Source organism: Nannospalax galili, unplaced genomic scaffold, assembly GCF_000622305.1.
Source record: "Nannospalax galili isolate Female #2095 unplaced genomic scaffold, S.galili_v1.0 scaffold737, whole genome shotgun sequence".
NCBI lineage: Eukaryota > Metazoa > Chordata > Mammalia > Rodentia > Spalacidae > Nannospalax > Nannospalax galili.
Genome location: NW_008341172.1, coordinates 2,527,308 through 2,535,241, shown reverse-complemented (window position 1 = coordinate 2,535,241; position 7,934 = coordinate 2,527,308).

Here is a 7,934-nt window from a genome sequence, read left to right as displayed (position 1 = left end):
AAATTCTGCTCTACAGACTTTTGCCCCCTAGCTGGCCTTGAAGTCAGGTTTCTCCTGTCACAGTCTCGCAGGGCAGGGATTACAGGCAGGCAGCATACTACCATCCCAGCCTAAACTTGTAACTTGCTTTTTTATTTTGTTCAACTCTGAGGGTGAAACCTATGGCCTTCACCCTGCTAGGCAAGCAGCTATCCCAGTCAGCCCCGCCCCAGCTGTTCTGTGGGTTTTTGAAATGTTTCTCTTGAGCCTCAAGCTTCTGCCAGCAGAGGGAGCTTGCAAAGACCTTTACATAAACAAAGGAACTTTTAAAATAGGGTCCTTGGGAGACACTTGTAAAATTTTTTTTAGAAAAACTTTGTTTCATAACATTTATTTCTTATTGCTACCTGTCTTCTGGGGAGCAGATTTATAGCAATAATAAAAAAGTCAAATTTAAAGTTTTCTCCTTGTTTGAATTCTCTTCTGAAAGCATGTCGATTTTTTTTTTTTTTTTTTTTAAGTTGAGTATTTTCTAAATGTTGCAAAGACACGTAAATTCTTGAAATCTGTGGAGGTTGAAAATGAAATTGAAATTCAAAATGAAATAATGATGCATTCCAAAATAAAGCCTCTGTTGTATTCTGTAATTTGCCAGCCATGGTGGGAAATGAATACACAGTCTCTTCCGTTTCTATGTGGAAAGGAAGCCCAGGAGGTGGCTTTCCCGTCCCTTCTTGTCTGTTCCCTGATTTTAAACATGCAGGAAGCTCCCAGCCATAGAATGTGTTTTCCTTCCCTCTGGTGCCTGCCTGTGGTCCCTCATGATCATTTGTAGAATACATTGTGGTTCTGTTTACCTCTGCCTGAAGCTTCCAGAACTTTGTGGTTTCCTCTACAGCTGCGGGTATTTCTTATGTGAAACCACAGGTCACTTCAGAACCACAGAACTGATCCTGACAATTAGAATTTTAGCCAGTGTCCTGTGGGATTTTCAGAGCCACACTAGGCCTCATACTTTAAATACAGATCTTTAAATCGCTACCATCCGATGCCTAAACACATTCTTGGTTTCTTTGAAGGAGCCTCGGTCAGGATTTTATCAATTTTGTTGAAGGTTGGTATCTGCCCAGCTCATGAGTATTCTTTACAAACATGCTAACTGGAAAGGAAGATCCTGAGAATGGAGATTTGGCTTATGCCATCTCTGAGTGCTTATGCCATCTCCTATTGCCTGGGCCTATACCTGTGTGGGTACATCCCGAGACTCCCAGTGCATGCCTGAGACCATGAGCAGTGTTGACCCTGGAGACACTATGCTTTTCACATATGTACACCAATTGTAAAGTTTAGTCTGTCAATTAGGTACAGAAGAGAACAACAATCGCTTGTGGCAAGGCTTAGAAACCTCAGTATATTTTCCCCCCTTTTCTTATTACATCAAGAGCCTTTATGTTTTTCACATAAAGGAAGTACTTTGCATATCTCAATTGCCAGCATCGCTACTCTACTCTGGTACTTTGGGGTCTTTTTTTGACAGGGCCTCGCTATCTAGCCCTGGCTGCCCTTGAACTTGCTGTGTAGATAAGGCTGGCTTTGAACTTACAGGTCTGCCTGCCTCTGCCTCCGGAGTGCTGGGATTGAAGGCTTGTGTCATTACATCTGGCTTTGGGGCTGTTTGTAATTTTTTACTTGTTTTGTTTAGTGGGTGGGGTGTGTGTGTGTCCGTCTGTCAGTCTTTTTTTTTTTTTTTTTTTAAATAGAGTCTCATTACGTAGTCCAGGCTGGTCCAGAACCCACAGTGTAGCCCATGGTAGTCTTCAAGAGCTTGTGACTCAGCCTCCTGAGTGCTGTAATTATAGGCACATACCACCACATCCATCTCTTTGGGGTTATACTAAGTAAAATAAGATGTACTTGAGGGCCGACAAGGTGGCTCATTGTAGGTAAAGGCACTTGTCACCCAGCCTGGCAACTTGAGTTTAATCCTTGAGACCCACATGGTGGAAGGAGAAAGCTGACCAGTTCACACACACACACACACACACACACACACACACACACACACACACACACACACACTGGTATATGTGTGTGTAAACACAATAAATAAGTGTATAAATAGAAGTGGTTTTTTTTTTTTAAAGATCTGTTCACTTAATGAGACCTTTGACCTTTGGGTATGGAGGAATTGGAAAGGGGACAGCCCAGGTGTTTGTTTAGAACTGAGTAACAGTCACTTTCCATATATACCTTATGTGAAGAACACTATAATAGTGTTAAGCGTGAATTACTACTTATACTGTTTAACAAATGAGCTCTCTGCCTCATTTTTTTTTTTCTTCTTCAAGCTGGTTGACCTTTGTAAAATTACATTTATTTACTTATTTGGTGTGTGTGTGTCTAGGTATAGAAGTGCTAGGGAGTGTGTATGAAAGTCAGAGGACTTGCAGGCCTCCGGAATCCAACTCAGATCATCACCTCTACCCAGCCCATCTTGTCAGCCCAAGTTGCTGTTCCTTTCTCCATTCCTTTGTGGGAGGTGTGGATTTGGTCCTGGTTTTGAAAGGCAGGCAGATGGTGACAAAGAAAACTTATGGTCAGTGCCTGAGGCCGTGTGCCTGTCCATCTCCCATAGGCACCTCAGCTTTCTCCCTCCATGTGGATTCCACATGGCCCACATATTCTCTCACCCTGCACTCCTGGGAGTGGAACTTGCACTAAATCAGCTTCTACTGTGTAAGGCCTAGACTCTTCCAACCTGTTTGCCTCTTTAAAGAACTCTGAACACACAACTGTTAAGTTGGTGCTTCTAAACAGGTGTTTGTGTCTCCTCCAGTGTGCCAGGAACTTGAGAAAACAGAGAATTGGCCTGGTATTTTTTGGAGCAGTGATTGCAGAATTGCCAAAATGTGAGACTTTCATGGTGCTTTCTGAGCCCTGCATCTGGTCCCTGCTCCAGCCTGATGGGTGGCCCCATTAATGCCTCCCATTCCTAGGCTTGTGGCATCTCTCAACTCCACTTCCTGAACCTTCTCCAAAGCAGAGGTATCTCCTCAGCTGACAGCAGAATGGGGGTGCCGAGAAAGCACTCCTAGGACTGTCTCTGGTCCCTGGCAGCAGGTGCTCCCCACTGTTGAGGCTTCCCCTGGGACAGTTCTCTGAAATGCATTCTGGTTAGTTCCTCCGAGGCTCCCAGGAGCACAGCCAGCAGCTGTAGCAGTGGCTAGGACACAGAATATTCAATATGGCTCAAATGTAAAGCAAGAGGAGTGCAAAATTCACATACAATTTCAAGATGAACAGTAGTGCTTAAAGAACAGGGCAGGGCTATCCAGCGCCCAAGTTACTTTCTCTCCAATGGGGAGAAAAAGCAATAGCATTGCTCTAAGTCTAAAGATTCCTTATTTCTTATCTCTCTGCTTTCCTCACATTCATACCTCCAGCCTCCCCACTGGATGCATGGGCAGTTTGTGACCATGCTGACCACTAGTCAAGCGTCCTGGGTGATAGCAATGCTCTTGATCTCTGGAAAACAGGTTTCTACCTTTATTTATTTCTGTCCTTCAGCTTTTTGCCAAAGTTTAGTGCAGTTTGACTGTTCATTTTGTCTATAAATACCATTTTTTCCATGTTCCACTAATCTGGGCTATTTATCTGAAGTTGCCTTAATTTAGAATAAACACGAAAAGACAAACCATTTAAAAATAAAATTCCTTAACTCACGCTGTTTCCATTTGCTTCAAGAGATAGAATATGGGACACCTGGTAGACTTGTGAGTTTTTCCTCATCTGTATGACAAAATACCTGACAGAAATAAGGAGAAAAGATTTACTTTGTTCACAGATTGAGAGGATCAGTACATCATGGTGGGAAAGTCATGGCGGCCATGGTGGTGGGAGTACAAGACTGTAATTTCTCACATCTTGGTGGATCAGCAAGCAGAGGGTTCAGCAGAAGCTGAACAAGAAGTGGTTATCACCTTTAAGACCCAGTGCCTCACTTCTGCTAGCTAGGCTACAAGCCACAAAGGTTCCCATACAGTCATCAGTTGGTGATATCAAATGTTTAAATCCATGAGCTTACAGAGGCCAGTTCAGACTTAAACTGGAACACCCAGAAAATGCACCCTTAACTCCAGACATGCAGCATACTTCTTACAACACCCAACATGCAAAGTATGTGATCAACGTGTCAGTGAGTATCATTTGTCATTTTTAACCACATACAAACTGACTTATTTGACCCCTAGTAAATTTCTCAGAAGATAATCACACAGTATAATCATGGGTAGGTATTTACAATAAAGTACATTTAGCCATGGGAATCATGATGGAAGAACAGTTGATACCCCAGAAGCAAGTCTTAAAGAATTAAGAAAATCATAAGTAATATTTTTCAGCCATTTATTTGATATTATTAATATCTATATCTGTAACTATTATTTTTATATAAAGAAATTCAATATATATTTTTAATATAATATCACCAAACAGACAATATTTTTAGTGCCATCAATACCTAAGAGTCAAACTATAGATGTTTTTCAAGCTCAGAGGAAATAACTTCTAGAACTGAAGAAAGTTCTTGGCCAGGCAACGTCAATCTTGCTCTTGTCTTTCTTTTGTTTTGTTTTTAAATTACTAAGCTGAGTGTGGTGGTACAGGCATTTAATCCCAGCACTCAAAAGGCAGAGGCAGGTGGATCTCTATGAGACCCAGACCAGCTAGAGTTACAGGGAGATCCTGTCTCACACACAAAAAAGGAAAATTGTTAGATTGAGCACTTATAATTTTATTGGACTTACCTCACTTGAAGCATGGGTCTTAATAATCATTTAAAGGATTTACTCTAATCAGAAGTTTTGCCATTTCTAAGTTTGTAGCTTACCTGTCATAATGAAGGCAGTGTTCGTGTTTTAGAAATGAGTTCACTAATTTATGGTTTATTTTCTCACTTTCTCTGGTGTCTCTTCATCTATCTTCCTCCCCTCTCCTCTTCTCTCCTCCCTCCCTTCCCCTCTCCTCCCCTTCCATGCTCTCTCCTTGAGTCTCCTTGAGACTCCAAGTGTTCAAATGCCTGTATCAGCTAACTGTTCAGACTCTTCCCTCTTATAAACATCATGCTTTTCTTTTTAGCTCATGATGGAGTTTCTTGTCAAAGTGCTTTATGGAGGTGCAGGGAATACAAATGTCACATAAAAATGGAATGAGTTGCAAAAACAGGCACTTCCCACCTCCCTCAAGATAGGCAAATCTTTTAATGACCTCCCTGGGAGCAGGGAGCCAAGGGCACATTCAGATTTTACAGCACTGTGCTCAGGATGTTGAATGAAATACAGCTATTTAATGTTTTAAAGTGAAATGCATTTCAAACTCTTCAACTGTCCAACTGTGCAAAGACAAATGTTGCTGTATTCATGATCATTCATATTTTTGTTTCTAGTTGTGTGCCACAGGGCCCACGTGTATATGTGGCAGAAGGAAACCAAGTACCGTTTGGGCTTTCAAAACAGTTCAGTTAATACATTCAAAATTATTGTCATTTTTCTTTTCAAAGATGCCATTGTTGGAACAAGCCTATATAAACTTTCTTTCCTGCTGAGTAGACCACGTGGAAAAATGCTTATTTTGTTTTTTCTTATAAGAATAAAATTGCAATCTTTCAACAGAACCTGTTGATTATACCATCTGGCACATAATTTCTATGCTTAAATTAAGCCGAGAAATCAATGCGGTGTTGAAAGATATTATCCGTTTAACATTTTTTCACCTCCAAGCCATTTGAGAAAGTATGGTCAAAAATAAGTTGTTTTCATTTCTAAGGATGTGAATTACATAAGTCTTGAATATTTTCTTGCACATACATAGGGGAAAATTATAATTTATAAGTAGATATCTGTGGCCCACTGGGATTTCTTGCCCTGAAGTTGTGCCATAGTGCACTGTATCGCCGGAAGCTGTGTGGAAAGACCAGGAACTTGTAATTGAAAATTATCACCTGCTAATGGGCAGCATGATAAAATCAGTGTAAAGACCCGTATGAAGGAGCTGTCTAGTTGTCTACATTGTTTTAATGCTTTTTTTCTTTTTTGGGGTGCTGGGGGATGGACACCAGGGCCTTATGCCATTCGGCAAACACTGCCCCTGAGCTACATTCCAGCTTACAGACTTTTCTTTGGTACGTAATTTATGGGTTCAGGCTGTTGCAAACAGTCAAGGCACAAATAAACAAACTGAATACACACAGATCAAGTCACCTAGAGCTACCTGGAAAAGTCAGTTAACCTAGAAGTACAGCATACAAATGAGTCATTTGTGTGTGTGCATGAAGTGTGTGTATGCATGTATGCGTGCCAGTATGTGCCTGCCGTGACACATACGCAGGGGTCAGAGGACAACCTCGAGTGTAGGTCTTTGTCATTCACCTTGTTTGAGGTAGATTTGAGCACAGGGATTACAGATGCGTACCACTGTGTCTGTCTTCCCGTGGGGTCTGGGAATTCAAACTCAGGTGCTCACACTTGTGTAAGAAGAGTTTACCTACCGAACCATCTCCCCAGCCCAGAACTGAGTTCTTTTCACCAAGGTCTCCTATTGCACATATGAACATATTCATCAATGCTCAATCACTTAGGATCTTTCAGGTAGAAAGTATGGATCAGGAATAGCCTTTGACCAACCCCAGCTGCAAAGACACAGTGGCTTGATTCATGAGAGGGTTCTGGGAAGCTCAGACAGATGCAAAACAATTGCCAGGAAAAAAAAAAAAAAGTGTTTTGAACCGAAGCCTTCTATGATAGAAAATGGGGGGAAGACAAAAGTGAGTTAGATTTTCTGCTTTTATTTCTTTACTTTCTACAAGTCATCGACTTTGACCAACCCCAGCTGCAAAGACACAGTGGCTTGATTCATGAGAGGGTTCTGGGAAGCTCAGACAGATGCAAAACAATTGCCAGGAAAAAAAAAAAAAAGTGTTTTGAACCGAAGCCTTCTATGATAGAAAATGGGGGGAAGACAAAAGTGAGTTAGATTTTCTGCTTTTATTTCTTTACTTTCTACAAGTCATTGGAATGGTTCAATTTTAAGTTTTCCATTCAAATAGTGCTTTTTTAAGAATTGAGAAATAAAGAATGGGAAATTCACATAGAGCAGGGAAGATTTCATCTAGAAGTCAAACATCTGGAGTCTCAAGAAAAACACACTTATTTGAGTCTTTGGTAACCACCTGCCTATTGATGTCATGACACACTTGTGATCTCCCAGGTGTCAAGGGACCGGGAAACCCAAGTGTTTTCATACCAAAGGAGATTCATAAAGTATATGTAAGCATCACCACTGGAGGTTCGAGAAAGTTCAATTTCTCACTGTAGCTGGCAACAGATTTGCAATATGTATGGAAGAAAAGCTATTATAACTTTTGCTACAAGGATTCTTCCTTATGATGATAATACTTTTCATGGTACTTTAGAGCTTTTGAAACTCACTATTATGAATTACATGCCGTGTTCCTCATTAACCTTCTAGACCCAGATAGAGAAGCACATATACCACAGTGGCAGCTAAATTTAGATTCCTGTTGGAAAGGGCATGCTCGCCTGGCACAAATGCTTAGGAGAGACTCTCTTACTGTGGTGTGGCAGCAATGTAGAAATCCTGGCTGGGTGCTCTCATTAAGTGAAGGCAATGTAACCTCGAGTCTGGTTGAGACAATTTTCTCATGTGCTGCTCCCAGTGTCACAGAGCCCGAGACACATGACTGGAGCTGGGGGACAGAAGCTGTCTGATTGAAATGCAGACTCCTGGGCTGGTGAGATGACTCAGCAGGCACTTGCTGCCAAGCCTGGTGACCTGAGTTTAATCTCCCAAATCCACATGGTAGAAGGAGAGAACTGACACCTGAAATTTGTCCTCTGACTTCCGTGTGTGTCATAGCACACACACACACACACACACAC